Source organism: Sus scrofa, chromosome 4, assembly GCF_000003025.6.
Source record: "Sus scrofa isolate TJ Tabasco breed Duroc chromosome 4, Sscrofa11.1, whole genome shotgun sequence".
Taxonomy (NCBI): domain Eukaryota; kingdom Metazoa; phylum Chordata; class Mammalia; order Artiodactyla; family Suidae; genus Sus; species Sus scrofa.
The window spans coordinates 21,758,446-21,776,215 of NC_010446.5; the positions used below are offsets into that span (position 1 = coordinate 21,758,446).

General features: G+C 39.6%; 1 protein-coding gene across 1 annotated transcript in view; it reads left to right on the forward strand.

Annotated features, from left to right (window-relative positions):
- RAD21 (RAD21 cohesin complex component) overlaps nt 14,376-17,770 on the forward strand; it is a 29,633-nt gene continuing 26,238 nt past the window's right edge. Inside the window, exon 1 of the mRNA XM_005662889.3 lies at nt 14,376-14,627. The gene's annotated coding sequence lies outside the window, so the exon portion shown is untranslated. The remainder of the gene's footprint in view (nt 14,628-17,770) is intronic.

Sequence of the window (17,770 nt, forward strand, 5' to 3'; positions counted from 1 at the left end):
AGAGCGGATCCAAGGATGAATAGAGCCAATACATTTTCTCAGGGGTATGAAAGTTAGTAATACAAGGGTACTTAATAACCTGTGGGTTAATTATATTGCCCTTTTAAAACATTGTGGGTTTTTTCTACTTACTTAAAGAGTTATTCCTGAGTTTTTAACAACTGGTTCCAAAAAAGCACAGAAGGAACTGTTGTTCCTTCTCAAGTTGTAAATTAGAGCATGAGAAATTGTCATTACTATTGAAAGTTGTTTTTTCAAAAGGTAGTTTCTCTTTTGGTTGTCAAAGTCAATAAACTTTCCACTACTCAGTTGGAAATCAGACCCAAACAACAAAGATAATGCCCCCTAAAATGGCAGTCTCATATCCTCTAACATAATAGTTTGGTAGGTTTAAAAGAGAGAAGAGGTGAGAGAGGGAGAGAGAGAGAATAAAATCTGGGCAACCATACATTGAAATTTTATATTTTTAAAAGGATTTTATATTAGAGAATTATATCACAAAACACCATAACAAAATATTATCCTAAACATATGATGCAGTAAGTGAAAATAAATAGGATAATTCCCAGAATATACCAGGAAGTCTCAGGGCAGAAGAACAGCAGGGGTGTGAGTGTGCAGGGGTTGGAGAAAGTCCTGCTTTGCGCAGTCGGGCATGAGCAGGATGGAAAAGGAAACCCTAGGAAGGAGGTCTCAAATTTGAGTCTGTAGGATTTGCTAAAGGACTCCGAATAGACATTTTTTGATTAATCATTAAATCACGCTCTGACACATTGCCACACACGTAATGGTTCAATAACTATTTGCCCATCAGTTTGATACCAATGATGTACATGGCAACTCCTTTCTTCTTGTCTTAAATGGTGAAATGATACCTAGAGCAACAGACATCGTGTTCCAACCATGAAGCAACAAGCCAGTATTCTAAGGATGATAGAGCAGAAAGATGTGAAAGATATGGGTCTTTCAGGCTCTCACAGAGCGATAACCTTCAGATCTTTTGTTGTTCGTATTTAAATTTTTTTTGCTTTTTTTTAAATGATTTTTTCCATTATAGCTGGTTTACAGTGTTCTGTCAATTTTCTACAGTACAGCAAAGTGACCCAATGACACATACATATATATTCTTTTTTTTTTTGCTTTCAAGTGCAAATTTATATTTCTCTCTCTTTTTTATTAAACTATAGGTGCTGTACAATATTACATAAGTTATGGGTATACAAAATGGTGATTCACAATGTTAACGGCTATACTTCATTTATATTATTATAAAATATTGGCTATATTCCCTGTGCTGTACAATATATCCTTATAGTTTATTTTATACCTGATAGTTTGCATCTCTTAATCCCATACCCTCATATTGCCTTTTCCCCTTTTCTCTCCCCACTGGTAACCACTAGTTTGTTGTCTATATCTGTGAGTCTTCTTTGTTATATTCACTAGTTTATTGTATTTTTTAGATTATACATATAAATGATACCATACAGTATTTGTCTTTCACTATATTATTTATTTCACTTATAAAATAAAGACTATCCATGTTACTGCAAATGGCAAAATTGCATTCCTTGTTATGTCCGAGTAGTATTCCATTTCATTCCCTTTTAAAGAACTAGAACAAATAATTATAAAATTTGTATGGAAACACAAAAGATCCCAAATAGCCAAAACAATCTTGAAAAAAAAGAACAGAGCTGAAGAAATCATACTCCCTGGCTTCAGATTATACTACAAAGCTACAGTAATCAAAACAGCATGATACTGGCACAAAAACAGACACATAAATCAATGGAACAGGATGGAGAGCCCAGAAATAAACCCACAGACTTATGGGCAAATAATCTATGATGATGAAGGGAAAAAAATATACAATGGAGAAAAGACAGTTTCTTCAATAATGGTGGTGGGAAAACCAGACAGCTACAAGTAAAAGAATGAAATTAGAGCATTCCCTAACACCATACACAAACTCAGAATGGATTAAAGACATAAATATAAACCAAATATTATAAAAATCCTAGAGGAAAACATAGGCAGAACAATCCTTTTTTTTTTTTTTTTTTGCTTTTTAGGACTGCGTGTGCAGCATGTGGAGGTTCCCAGGCTAGGGGTCAAATTGAAGCTACTGCTGCCAGCCTACACCACAGCCCCAGCAATGCAGGATCTGAGCCGCATCTGCAACTTACACCATAACTCATGGCAACACCAGCTCCTTAACCCACTGAGCAAGGCCAGGGATCCAACCTGCAACTTCATGGTTCCTAGTCGGATTTGTTTCTGCTATGCCACGAAGGGAACTTCATAACACTCTTTAACATAAATTGCTGCAATATTTTTTGGCTCCTACTCCTAAAGCAAAGGAAATAAAAACAAAAATAAATAAATCCGACCTAATTAAACTTAGAAGCTTTCAGACAGCAAGGAAATCATCAACAAAATGAAAAAACCTGCTGAATGGGGAGAAAATATTTGTAAATGATATGACCCATAAGGGATTAATTATACAACATAAATGTTTTATTCTTTATTCCTGAAACCACTGTTATTTATTACTTGCAAGGAAAAAAAAAAAAAAAAGGATTCTTCATTGATACACCCTTAAAAGGAAAAATTTAAACTTTTCCCAGATCCTGAAAATAGGCCTAGTCTTATTTCAAGGATCCTTCACCACAGAACTCTCAAACAATTAAATAAAATCACCTATTTGCTGCTATTTGCAATTCTTCTTGCAACAGAACACTTCATCTAGAACATATGACATTGACTGATAATTGTATAGCACCTGCTTTTGGCATTATCTTTGGGTCTGCTCCAAGAGAGAATTTCCTGTTTGGGGAACTTCTTCACTTGCGAATTCAGATAATGCTCAACATATCTATTTTTTAATTATTGCAAGTTTCCTGGTTCAGCCGTTGCTAAGCTATTGTTCTCAAACTAATCACACTGCTATTTTGTATTACGTAAATAACCATCTCTAAAACTGTTTCTAATAAACCATACTTTTCCTGAATTCCCTCTCTAAAATAATCGTAAATCGCCGTCTGTGCCAGTGATCAGTTTATTGTCAATGAGCTCCAAATTCACCTTTGTTTTGCTTTGTGACACAGGAGCTGGACTTTGCAAACATTTGCCCTTGTCAGCTAGTGCAAAGTAAGGTTTTGTCAGCAGGGGGCGAGAAAGGGACATTGCAGGAGGAAGGGACTGCCCTTTTGGGTTCTTTATGCGCATTTTTGCACATGCAGCACATGATAGCAAGCAGAACATGGAACACCCAGTGGCAGTCATGCACCAACAACTTTTGCCACCACCATGCAAAGGCTCACTAGCATTTCAGAAAGTGACTTTCCAGTAAGTTCCACCAGCATGCCAGAGGGCTAATTCCCAGCTAGTTTCACTAGGGCTGCAACAGGTGGTTTCCAGCTAACCTTGGCTGGAGGCACTTCAGCAAATTCTCTTTCATTAAGTAGGCCACAGCCACACCATCTCCAACAGGGTCTGGATGTCAGTGTTGGCTTCCTTCCAAGTCTTTTTCTTCCATGGGTACTGGTCTCAGCTGTAGATGTAGTAGTTACTCCCTATGTCCGCTATTCTTGTATTCTGCAGAGTTCTCTTTATTGCTAAGTTATAAACCTCTGTTATTAGGTAACTATTAACTATGTATCCCTTAATAATTAATCCTTGTTATTATTTTATTATTAGATTATAATTTTATATTGAAATATTCCACTCAATTTGCTGGGTGATTTCTGTCTCCTGGCTAGACTCTGACTGACACTTCTTTTCTAGGTGAGTCATAGGAATTCTACATGGGGTGTCTTTATTTTGCAAAAATATCAGGAGTCTACAGACTTCCAAAATAAACCAACCCACCAGTTGTAATGTCAGGCATATAAGACCAAACTTCCAAGCATGGTAATTCAGTACATTAAATTTAAATAATATGGGGTTCCCATTGTGGCGCAGTGGCTAACAAATCTGACTAGGAACCATGAGGTTGCGGGTTCCATCCCTGGCTTCGCTGAGTGGGTTAAAGATCCAGCATTACCATGAGTTGTGGTGTAGGTTGCAGACGCGGTTTGGATCCTGTGTTGCTGTGGCTGTGGCATAGGCAGGCGGCTGTAGCTCCAATTAGACCCCTAGTCTGGGAACCTCCATATGCCTCAGGTGCAGCCATAGAAAAAGACCAAAAAAAAAAAAAAAAAGATTTTGCAAAGGTGCAGGAAAGCTTCAAAAGACGTTGAATTACTATTGTGGCAGCCTTCCTTAAACTCATTAACATTTATTTTAATTGTGGCTCCAAGATAAAATTTCATAGTCTGAGAACAAAATTGCACATGTAAACACTTCAATGTTTAAGGAAGGTTTTGAGTATTAGCAATGGACTCTAGTATTGCCTACAACTCAAGGATTTGAAGTTCTTATCTCTACTAATAATGAGCATTTAGGCAAACTAAATTTTTTTTCAGGGCCACACCCATGGCATATGGAGGTTCCCATGCTAGGGGTCACATTGGATCTGTAGCCACTGGCCTCCACCACAGCCACAGCAATGCCAGATCCGAGCCACGTCTGTGACCTACACCACAGCTTATGGCAACACCAGATCCTTAACGCACTGAGCAAGGCCAGGGATCAAACCCACATCCTCATGGACACTAGTCAGATTCGTTTCCACTGCGCCACAATGGGAACTCCTAGGCAAATTAAATTTTTAAAAAGCTATACTTTCAATCCACACAACTGAACATCAGAACATTTGAGATGTTTTAAGTTCTGTGCTATCCTTTGTCAAGAATGACTCATAGTAGAGAAAATATTTTAAAATAACATACCTGATAAGGATCTAGTATCCATAATACATTAAGAATTTATACAATTCAACAACAAAAGACATCCAAATTTAAAATGGACAAAGGATTTGAATAGATATTCTTGAAAGAGGCATAAATGTACAAAGAGCACATGAAAAAATGTTCAATGTCATTTTTAAAATGCAAATTAAAGCCACAGTGAAATAGTGATAGTTGCACAATATTGTAAATGTAATAAATGCCACTGGATGTTACACTTTAAAATGGTAATTCTGTATTATACATATATATTTATATATAGAATATATATTTTACTACAGTGAAAAGATTATGGAACGGAATGAATTGGAGGTATAAAACATGAACAGCTGTTTAAAGACATTTCGCTGTAAAGAGGAGTTGAGAAATGTTTCAACAGCTGGAACGGGATATAGAGTGAAAATTTTTTAAACATTGAAGACTATGTTATCATATAATAATTATCAAATGGTTACTTGCTGAATGGTGATTAGATATACAGCTACCAGAGAGACATAGAGGGTGGCAGGGTTCACCTGTGGATGAATAGATAAGACTGCCATTGAACCCTTTGATCTTAAATGGAAGATATCATGATGCACCCTTGCCTCTGATACTCATGGTCTCACTGTGCTAAAGAAATGATGACATTACGGAAGCAAGATAAAATATGGAAAGCCACTGGGACTAACTAATATGTTGCTGAAAATATCAGTTCATCTTCCCAAAGTGAAATAGTGGATAAAGCTCACTGATATTGTGCCAAGAACAAGATGTGGGGATAAGAAATCCAATTTCCAATTGATTAATTGTTGGCAAATAGAAGAACATATGAATAACTTGGAGCATTGGATGGTTACCTATAAGTATACTTCATAAATTCCAAATATTCTAAAGTAAAGACTGGTCAAAAGACATTCTGTGAATCTTTGGAATTTGGCTTATCTATGATTAAAATTATTCTCCATGTCTTGATGACATTTAAAAAATTTTTTAAACATTTTATTTTGGAGAACAGTCAAACATACACAGGGGTAGAGAGAGAATTCAAGTGATTTCCTCAGTACACTTCATCAAACTTCAACAATTATAGGCTCATAACCAATCCTATTTTTATACCCCCACCCACTCCTCCTCCCACTTCTTGAGGATTATTTTGTAATAATCCCAAATATTTTATGATTTAACTTGTGAATATTTTAGTATGAATCTCTGATAATGATGCTCTTTTAAACTATAACCACAATACCATTTCACACCTAAAATAAATATTTCTTTAGTATCGTCTTTTTGAACCCCATCTTCTATTAGCTAGTGGACAAAGAGTTTGCCCAGTTCCTAAAGTTTTATTCCACAACCTACATTCTTGTCAGTGGTTGAAGTAACCCTTTAATATAAATTAAATCCAGTTAATTCCAGACAAGAGTACACAATACTTAAGAAAAGTTTTATATTAGATTCACCTTTGCCAATGAAGGGTGATGGATTCTGGACCGTACAGAGAAGCAGCTATGGTTTTAACTATACTCCATATATGCTAAGGAGGAAAAGGTGCTGGCTAGAAAACTTTATGCAGGAATAGTTCATGACCTTTGCGCCTTGATAATTCTGCCAAGGTGAGCAGAGACATTTTGATATAGACTTGATATGGCCAAAGAGAAAGGCCATTTGGTTTTAGAGGCAGCATCTTGAAGAGAGATATAATAGAAAGCTTTCCAGGACTCAATTCACCAACCGCTACCAATTTCAGAAAGCATGGAAATGTTGCCTTCAAAGGAAAAAGTATTGTCAGTGAGCCTAAAATTTAGAATAGGATTAAACATGTAAATTCAATTCTTCACCATGAAGGCAGTGACTGTAGAAGCACAAGATACTAGAGAAGCTGATTATAACTACTGATTTACAGATCTTGGTTCCCCCGGCCACACACACACTCCTACTCATAGTTTAAAATACTGTGTTAAAAAAGGGGAAGGGGGAGTTCCCGTCGTGGCGCAGTGATTAACGAATCTGACTAGGAACCATGAGGTTGCGGGTTCGGTCCCTGCCCTTGCTCAGTGGGTTAACGATCCGGCGTTGCCGTGAGCTGTGGGGTAGGTTGCAGACGCGGCTCGGATCCTGCGTTGCTGTGGCTCTGGTGTAGGCCAGTGGCTACAGCTCCGATTCGACCCCTAGCCTGGGAACCTCCATATGCCGAGGGAGCGGCCAAAGAAATATCAAAAAGACAAAAAAAAAGGGGGGGGTTTATATGACAAAGATTTGGAAGAACGTATCTGGTGGGAGACTTACCAGCATGATCAAGAAAGTGAGAAGGCAAGGAGTTCCCACTGTGCTGCAGCAGGTTATGGACCTGGCATTGCCACAGTTAAGGCATAGGTCATAGCTGCAGCTCAGAGTCAGTCTCTGGCCCAGGAACTTCCATAGGCTGCAGGTGTGGCCAAAAAAGAAAATGAGAAGTCAGGGGTACTTGAAAGTGAAACTTATAGAGGATAAAATTCTTCCAGTGAAATTATAAAACAGTACTCTGTGAAGAACAGCTAACTGGTAGACCATAGAAGACTGATCTGAGACCAGACTTGTTTTTATGCTCCCTGTATCGAAAAGCACTTGAACCAGGTAAATGTTCACATCAGTGGACTACGGCTGCAAATAACAGAAAAAGTGAAAACATCAAGGTCTGACTTTTCTTTTTTACATAAAAAAATGTCTGGATGTAGGCAGCTGAGGGGTTACATGACATCTCCACAAAGTTATCATGAACCCAAGCTTCTTCACCTCACTGCTCCACTATCCCTAGCATAACTATTATGGTAATAGTCCAAAATGGCTGCAAGAGCACTAGCTATCACATCCATGTGCCAAATAATAAGATGGGGGAAGAGAGGAAGGGTGAGCTGCTCCTTTTTAAGAAACCTAGGAATGACCCCACAACACTGAGCAGAATCTGTTAACCTGGTCATACATAGATGGAAAGGCTGGCAAATGGAATCTTTTTAGCTCGGTGCCGTATGCCAAACTAAAGAAAAAGGAAAAGGTATTGGAAAATAATGCTCAGTTTTTGTTATGGAACTCAACATAGAATAAAGATAGAATAAAGAAGAAAACCAAATCTCAGGAAAAACAAATAGTAAATGTGTTTGGGAAATAAGTATGTAATTAGATGCCCAAATGCCAATAATAGTAACTACAATAATATTAAAAGAATACTATTCACCAAGCTCCAACAATGTGCCAGGAACTATGGTAAATAATTTAGACATGTAATGAAGACCAATGCCATGAAGGTGTACCTATAAGGAGCCTGATTTTACAGATCAAAAAAAAAAAAAAAACTGAGCCTCAGAGAAGTTAAGCAACTTGCTCAACATCACACAGCTACTAAATGGAAAGAGCCATGACGGAAGCTCAGGTCCACCTGGTTCCAAATATATATATTTAGGGCCGCACCCATAGAATATGGAAGTTCCCGGGCTAGGGGTCAAATTGGATCTGGCCTATGGCACAGCCATAACAACACCAGATCCAAGCTGTATCTGTGACCTACACCACTGCTCATGTAATGCTGGCTCCTTAACCCATTGAGGGAGGCCAGGGATCCAACTCGCATCCTCATGGATACTCGTCGGGTTTGTTACCAATGAGCCACTATGGGAACTCCCCCAAAGTCTATTCTTTAAAAAATCCTTTCCTCTTGATGTGGTTCACATACAAGGAACCTCTGAATTGTCTGGAAGCTTGCTTAAAAAAAAAAGAAAAAAGAAAAGAAAAATCTTGGGCCCATCCCAAACAGCTATATACAAATCTGCCCTTTAACAGGATCCCGAGATGAGCTATAAACCCATTAAAATTGGAAAATCAGGAGTTCCTTTTGCGGTTTAGCAGGTTAAGAACCCGACTAGTATCCATGAGGATGTGGCTTTGATCCCTAATCTTGATCGGTGGGTTAAGGATCTTGCCATGAACAAGATCAGCTGTAGGTCGAAGATGCAGCTTGGATCCTACCCCTAGCCTGGGGTCACAGGTGCAGCCCTAAAAAATAATAATAATAATAATAAATTAAAATAAAATTGGAGGAGTTCCTATCGTGGCTCAGTGGTTAATGAATCTGACCAGGAACCATGAGGTTTCGGGTTCGAACCCTGGTCTTGCTCAGTGGGTTAAGGATCCGGCACTGCCGTGAACAGTGATGTAGGTTGCAGACACGGCTCGGATCCTACGTTGTTGTGGCTCTGGCGTAGGCCGGTGGCTACAGCTCCGACTAGACCCCTAGCCTGGGAACCTCCATTTGCCCCAGGAGCGGCCCTAGAAAAAGGCAAAAAGACAAAAATAAATAAATAAATAAAAATAAAAAATAAAATAAAATAAAATAAAATTGGAAAATCACTCTCTGCCACCCTACTATGGATATATACCAGGCCTCGCTGATAATAAAACCTCGATTTCGCTCTAAGGGAAAGAATTTCGGTCTATTTTGGTACAATGTCAGTTTCCATAATAATATTAATTCCTCACATACCATTAGCAGTGAGGGGAATGATTTCCAAATAACATGGAGGTTACATTAGTTCAGGTGTGATTTTTTTTTTCCTTCCCCTAACACATTAATTCTTTTAACCCCTCAAGTTGCAGCAAAGCACATTAAAACAGGCCTGTACATTGTGTCCATTCCCTTCCAGTCTCTAGGCTCCATAGAGCCCCTTGCTGTATCTTTGAAATGCTTACTGCAGGAGTTTCTTTTATAACACAGCAGCTTCTACCTTTCTTTACACCTCTTCCATCCGGCCATCTTCACCTTCTTTTTAAGCACTGTATTTGCTCTACTATTTCCTGGACTGGTGGTCATTTAACATCTTTTTAATTTTGCAAAGATTTTTTTTTTATTACGATGTTACCATTTTTGTTAGTTGCATTGGTTTTAAGAGATCTATCCCAACCCTATTTTCCTCCTGCGTGCCCTACTATTTTTAGTAAGCAATTTGCAGAATGAAAAGGACAATGTGTATCACATTATCACAAAGTATCTGCATTCTGGAATGGCTAGAGGGGTTCAGAGGAAATACTATCTGTCTGCTTTTGGATAAGCACCCAGTATTTTCAAAATGCTACATTATTACAGAAGAGTTGGTGGGCTTCCAAGTAGAGGATATGCCTCAAAATAGTCAAAGACAAAAACATCCAGGTGAAGAGTTAAAAGTGCTCCTGGCATTGAATGTTGTTAGCATAATGAAATTTTCTGAGAAAAATCAAAGTGACTAACATAGACCCTGACCCAACTTCTACCTTTGAAGCTTCCCCTGGTCTCTGCCTCAGTCATTGTCAAACTCACACTCCCATTTGGCCCAGAGACCCACAGCATCCTTGGGCCCACTCCTGGACTCCCGGGACTTTTCTCTGCTGACACCTAACTACTTAAACAGACCCTTAGTGCAGCCTTGACAGGCTGCTTGCAGCCACTCTCCAGAGTAGAATCCTGATTCAAACACGCATGCCTGAAGCTGAGCACATGACTATGAATGAAATCTACCATTTCTATGGCTTTCAAAACCCTCTCCCATACATGTTACCACCACTCACTTAATATCTATGGTATTAAGATTGATATTTCAACAGCGATGTTTTGTCCTTAATCACTCTGCTTCTTAAATATAATGTGTCTGATTATAACATTTTTGACTATGACGGTGTCTTTAAAATGTGTTTCCTCCTTGATCAATTGTTACCATCCTTTTTAAGGGATTAAAAAAATTGTTGACATTATAAGTCAGAATTTACTACATTTTTGGTCATTTTCTGTCAGTTTTTCTCTATTTAGTCTAAAATCTTAAAAGAGACTATTCACTCTTTCTGGGCTGCCCTTTAATGAACTTAAGAAAGCTCAAGCAACAAATATTTTATACTTTTGATCTTTCTTTAAGTAATGTTCAGTTCTGGTGCAACATACTTAATACTCATCCACGATTATTATTGAAATACTCCTGAAAAATCTATCCATTTGCCTAATTCCTTTTTTTTTTTTTTTTTTTTTTTGTCTTTTTAGGGCTGCACCCACAGTGTGTGGCAGTTCCCAGGTTAGGGGTCAAATCAGAGCTGTAGCTGCCAACCTACACCACAGCTCATGAGAAGGTTGGATCCTTAACCCACTGAAGGAGGCTGAGGATTGAAAAGAACCTGCATCCTCATGGATCCTACTCAGGTTGCTTACCATCGAGCCGCGAAGGGAACTCAAGCCCTATTCCTCTCTTAAACCCCTTCTACTTATGATATATTTTTCATATCATAGAGAATTATGTTTTCAAAGTTTGGCAATTCAGAGGAACAAGTCTATAAATGTGTATAAATCTTAACTCTGTTACTATGTGTTGATCATCTATTTCTGTAACAGTTTTTTTTTTTTTTTACAAAATGTCTCAGTTATGTGTGTGTGTGTTCCTGAAATAATGACATAGAAAGCATACAGCTGTTTTATACACATGCTCAAGACAGTGGCGGCATGCAGCTCTTCAGACAGTGATTATCCCAAATCATATGTCATCAACTGAGTAAGCAGAAAAGAAAAATACATTATTTCAATTGAGGGAAGATTAGATCTGTAATTTAGATCTGTCCTGCCATGGTTTTAGTCAAACAAATTCACAATTATTAAAATTGCATGTTTTTCATGGCAAAATTGCACATTCATCAAATAAGTATTTCCAGGTAAAGGAGATATCGACCGTAGGTAACTTCTGTAGCAAGAAAGGCTAACTCAATGTTTTATTATAAGGAAATAAGTGAATATGTTGACAGGAATGGACTTCAAGCCAGAACATACACCTTGTTCAAAAGAATCAAATCCAGGAGTTCCCCTGTGTGCAACAGGTTAAGGATCGGTGGCAGTGTTTCTGCAGTGGCTGAGGTCACTGCTCTGGCACAGGTCAGTCCCTGGGCTGGGAACTTCCACATGCCTGCAGTTACTACCATAAAAAAAAAAAAAAGTCAAATCCAGCAGATTTAGGGAATTAGGGTTGTCTGTAAAGAAACTCTATAAAGAGCCATGGAGAGCTATTGGGTAAGAAATGTTTCAAAAAATAGTAGTAGTACCTTGGGAGTTCTGTACTGGAGAGAGAGAGAGAAATATTTGCCATACTTTGCTGGCTATTTCATTACTCAAAAGGTAGAAAGAGCAAAATTAATAGTCATAATTAATTGAATAATTACTCAATTTCAACCACTACACTAAGTACTCTGTATATATGATCTTATTTAAATCTCTCAACAATCATGAAGAGTATTGTTTCCATTTTTATAAATTAAGAAATCAAAACCAAGAGAAGTTAAGCAGATTGCATATGGGAAAACTGCTGAGAGGTAGAAAAGATGGGTTTGAACCCAAAACCCATATTATAACTTTCCTTCAAAGATAGAGAGGAAAAAGCCTTAGATAGAACAGTAAACCTATTCATTTCAATGTTAGACTTGTTACTAGAAATTAGGAAAACAGATTTTTTTTTCATTCAAATTAAGAGGAAACGTGATCCCACTGACAAAAACTCTAAAAGCTAATGTAATCTATGAGAGACACCAAGCAGCAATGCGTGATCATCTGACCATATTTTGAAATGGACAGAGATTTAAACTGAAAATTAACATCAGCAATGGAGAAGGATTCACCATGCAATGTAGTCTCATGCATGCCATCCTTAACCTGCCTGGAAACTTTCCCCAGATGATCGGTTTTATGTCATTTTGTAGCTGATACACTTAAATTATTTTGGAGTGTTAAATTATAAGGTTCACCAAGAGAAACTGAACTGTTCTATCGTAAACAGGTTGTTAATGAGAGAATGTACTTTTTGTTTGTTTGTTTAGCTGGTTTTTTGGAGATGACAAAACAATTGCCAGAGTTGAGTTTATGAAAGGCACACCAGGAGGAAGGATTTACATGTTTTAAACACTCAGTCTGTATTGGCTGAGGGAAATCACATTGAAAATAATAAAAGGGCTTGTACCCCTTCCCTACTCAGCTTGGGATTTCAACAACTATCCTTAAGGCCAGCCTCTTAACCTCCCCACTAAAAAACAAAAGAACGAATTTCAAAAATTGTCCAATTAAGATAGGATAGTTACTCCGGGAAACTTGGAGTTCCAGCTGCCATGGCCACTTGGCTAATGGATTCCAGCTTGTGAGCTGAACCCTGTCCCACGCCACTGTCACATGACCCAGAAGGAGTGGAGCACAAGACTGCCCACTGTCTCATCCATCTGAGTTGTGTTGTATATTGTTAAAACCCTGGAACGGTGCAGGACTTAAAGGCAGTTGCTGAATGTATATGCTTAACTGTTTTTCCTGCATATTTCTTTATTCTAAAATATGTCTATACTCAGAAATTATGATGGAGCAGTAAATTATTTCTTTATCTTGTAAGACTTCCCAAACAAGCCATTAAAGATCTAGCACACAACTGGGCTGGATTAAAAGTGGTAGGTGTCCACATCAAAAGATCATTATCTTATTATCCTCTGCTCTGGCTAGGAGCATTTTGTCTTGCTTTAGGTGCCATTCTTTAGAAAAAAAAAATTTTAATAGAGGAGAATAATGGTGATATCAACTATAAAGATAGTAATAAAAATAATTACTTGCAAGATGCCCTGCATCATTCTAACTGCGTGAACACGTTATTAATTCATGAATCCTCCGAACAATTCTTGGGTGAGAAACCGGAAGCACAGAGAGGCTGTTATTTCTGGTCCTACAAGTAGAAATTGACAGGGCCATTTTGTAAAGCCCTAAAGTTCCGTGTGAGATGGGACCTTTTTTTTTTTTTTATAGTAATGGTGTTATCTTAAATAAGAGGATTAGGGAACTGGCTTTTAAACTGAGATGCGGAAAAAGAATTAATTAGGCAAAAGTGGAGGAGATGGAAATGTAAAATTGTTCTAAGAATAGGGAGCAGCGAGTGCAAAAATCTTGAGGTAGGTGTATGCTTGATGCGTTTGATTATTTAAAAGGCAGAGTAACTGGAGCAGAGTGAGGAAGAAAGGAACGACAAAGAGGAGTCTGGAGCTGAAGGCAGAGGCTAGATCTTGTATCATCTTCAGCATTTTGGTTAACAGTAAATGGGTAGATACTTCTCCTTACAGGGGCATTACATCCCAAACCTTAGCTATCATAGTATGTGGTTCAGAGAAGACCAGCTATTAAGACAGGTTGACTGAATGAATGAACCCCTGCATTTTAAATAACTTATTTCAGAGTCTTGTGTGATATTCTTTGCTACAGAACCTTGAAAATGAATTTTTGTGTCAAGGACACACAAAACTGCGTAGAGTTTTTCTTTTAAAACCAGCGCAAGTATAACGCTAACCCCAATTACTCGCTTGGGGGAAAGCACTGCGCGTGCGCCGCTCGCCAGTTTCGCAACGCTCTAAGACCCTCTAGCAAAGGAATCACCTTTGCGCTTGCTCGGTTCTGAGCTGCTTGCCCAGAGGGCGGGTTCCATTGAAAAGGAAATGGTCACCGCGCCTGCGTCGCTGCTTCTGGGGCTTAGGCTGGCTGCGCAGGCGCACAGGTACCATTTTGACCGTAAACATCCTGCCGATTTGAACCGAGGATTTGGGCGGCAGGAAGAGCCGCGGCGTAACGGCAGCCATCTTGTTTGTTTGAGTGAATCGGAAAGGAGGCGGCGGCTGTGGCGGCGGCGGGAGCTGCTCCGAAGCTACACCGCACAAGGGCTCCCCCCCTTTCCCCGCCCCCTCCCCCGACCCTTTTCCCCTCCCCAGGCCACCCAGCCCGCCCAACTCCCGGCGGAGAACAAGGTAAGAGAGTCGGCCGACCCCTTCTTATCCTCCGGCTCCCTCCCCCCACCCCTTCTCCGCCGTGTAGCCGTCGGGGAGCCGGGCTCCGGGGGATGGCGGGGAGCAGGAGGGCGAGGGAGACGGCTGCACAGTCCTCGCCCTGGGACAGGGCCGCGCCGCCACCCTCCGAGCTCCCAAACGGCAGCGCCGCGCGCGGAGGCCCCTTGCTCTGGGCCCGCCCTCGGCCGGGACCCGCGCAGCTTGGGCCCGCATCATCGCTTGTTGGCTCACAAATGGTGCTGGTCTCTTCCGAGGCCAAAAAAGCCGTTACCCGGCCGGCCCCTCGGGGAGCCGCATTTCCCCGAGGAAACAGGAAATCTTGGGAGGTGGAGGGCGAGGACGAGGTTTGAACGAGCCCGCTCTGGGGACCGGGCCGCCTACTGCTCGGGTGAAAATGGCTGTCTAGGAAGACGCGGGATTCCGGGCGGGAGGCGGCGGCGGCGGGCCGGGCGCCGGCGATGCCAGCCCGGAGAGCCCCTAAAGTCTGGCGGGCGAGGGTGCAGGGGGTCGGGGACACGCGGGCCCTGCCTTCTCCGTGGGGCCGGAGGGCGGCGGCGGGGCCCTCGCCAGGGACTGCCGCTGCTCCCCCTTCCATTTTTTTTTTTTTAAAGGAAAACTTTTACGTTGAGGATATTAAATATTGGATAGACCAATAGAAAACGCGACCTGGGGAAGTGGTTTCTGATTGTTAGGAAATTAGCATAATTAGTTTTTCTCCCCGAATTTCCTAATGTTTAAGGAAATTAGGTGTGGTGGAGACGTTTCGGGGAGGTGTGCGTTTCTGACAAACGCTTGGTGCCTTTTTCCTTGCTGAGAAGGTTTTCAGAATGATGTGCTGTGACAGTGGGGTGACACTGTCGAATTGTGCTGCCAGACCTAGCGGCCTTCTTCATAGTGGAGAGAAGGAAACGCTGAAGGGTTTATCTGGCCAGCTTATGATAGGTTAGAGTTTCAAGGTTCAAAAATGTGCCTGTGTTTTCAAGGGTTTCTGATTAAAGCTTTTGTGGTTTTATCGACTTTTCTTTGCAAGCCAAAGTTAGTATCTGCTCTCCTTCTATTGTTTGGAATGATCGCTGAATTGCAGGAGGGGAAAAATTCTGTTTTCCGAAAATGAATGTAAATGCCAGTGAGCTCTGTGATTGTGCAGAATTTTGGAGACAGGGTGGAGGTTTCTAAAGTTGTGGAGTCGTTGAATTTCTTTAATGTTGGAGGCGACTAATCAGTTACTTTCAGAAAGCTACTGATGAGGACATATGCCATATCCAGTAATTAAATTACTTAGTTTGTAGAGGAGGTGACAGCAGTGCATAACCAATGGACATTTTTTATTTATAAGTCAGAATTACATTGGTAGAGCTTAACTTTTACCTTTGTGTTTGCAGACTAAACACTTCAGTACACTCTAGTATTAGTTTTTCTTGAGGAAGAGAATTTCTTTCCTGATGAATTCCTATTTACTGGGACAAAGATTCTGATACATTTTATTCCTTAGAGTTTGGTACTGTAGGGAAATTTATTTATTGGAAATGAGGATTTTGTGGGTTTTGTTTAAATGTTGTGATGTCAGAATTGTTGGGTATGATCATGCTAAGTGGTATGTGCTCTGCTGTGAGGTTTTTTTTTCCCCAAAAAAGTAACTTTTTGCATGTATTGGTTATGATCTTCTATTTAATTCTCATCCAGTCTGGCAAACATTCCCATTTTTTAGATGAAAAGGCTAAGATTCAGATATTTGAATCACTACAAATGAATGAAGGAACTGAATTTGAACCCAGGACTGTCTGATTGTAAAACTCTTGTTCAAAGAAATTTAGTACCAAAAAGGAGGGGAGTTCTAGTGTGTAGGGTTGGAAATACCTTCTGTCCCTGAACCACTCCCCCACCAACCCCAAAGATAGTTCCATTCTTATCTGAGTTAGATGTTGATGGTTTCCAAGGTTAGTAATCACTTAATTTCCACCTTCCAGGCTTTTATAGTTAGGGAAAATTAACTAACAGATTAAGCAGCTTAACTTGCTAGTTAATGGCAGAGCACTCCCAATATAATTTTTACCTTGAGTAGGTGATGTATGTGTGTGCCTCAAGTTTAAACAAAGGTGGGGGGAATAAAGCCCAGCAATACAAAAGGGTAGGCCTCACTTTCTCACTGGACCCACTTTCCACAGGTGACCAGTATCATCGTTTTATTTGCACTTTAAAGATAACGTTATTTTCATGCAAGTGCATGTTATATACATGTATAGGAAGAGAACTCTTAACACTTTTAAATCTTATGTTTAACACTTAAACATATCATTGTTTAAGAGTACGTGGAGTTCTATTGTAAAGTCGCTTTAGGGCCTAGGTAGGTTATTTCTAATACTTTGCTATTGAAAGCCATGCTGGCAAGCAAGGCAACATAGTGTTGTAGTAGGACATGTGGGCTCTGAAGTTCAGGTTCCACTTGTATTAAATACTGATGATCTTTGCCACATTCCTTATCCTCTCCTGTTTTGTTTCCTGGTCTGTGAAATGGGCCAGTATGTATCTTATAAGACTGTCATGAAGAGGATGGACACAAAATACTTAGCGCTTAGTAAGGTTTTTTTAAAAGTTTATTATTATAATACATCCTCAAGTATACCTTTGGTTTACTACTGAAAGTGCAGTTTATGGTTAGAAACATCTTAAATTTACATTTTCGCATTCCTAAATACGTTCTAAAATATCAGTATGCCATTTCACATCAGACTTAAATACTTTTAGGATCAATTTTTAAAAGTTGGTTGCTTCAGAAAAAATTGGGAAATCATGAAATTGCTAAGCCATGCTTTGGGACCAGATGCAGGCTTTCTGCTAAGATCTTTTGTAAAGGATTAGCAACTTTTAGAACCTTAAAAACTTAGAGATTAATCATTTTTTTTAAACATTTGTTAAAGGTTTGGCATTGCTAAGGGAAAAAAACATTTTCAAAGGCAACAATGATTATACTTTATTCTTTTTTAGATATAAGTCAATAGTTGATCCACCACTGTGTACGAAGCTTCCTTTAGTTATTAGGGTGATTTCCTCTTGGTAATTATTTCCCAGATTAATTTTAGCACCACTGTGCTTTAGTTACTCCC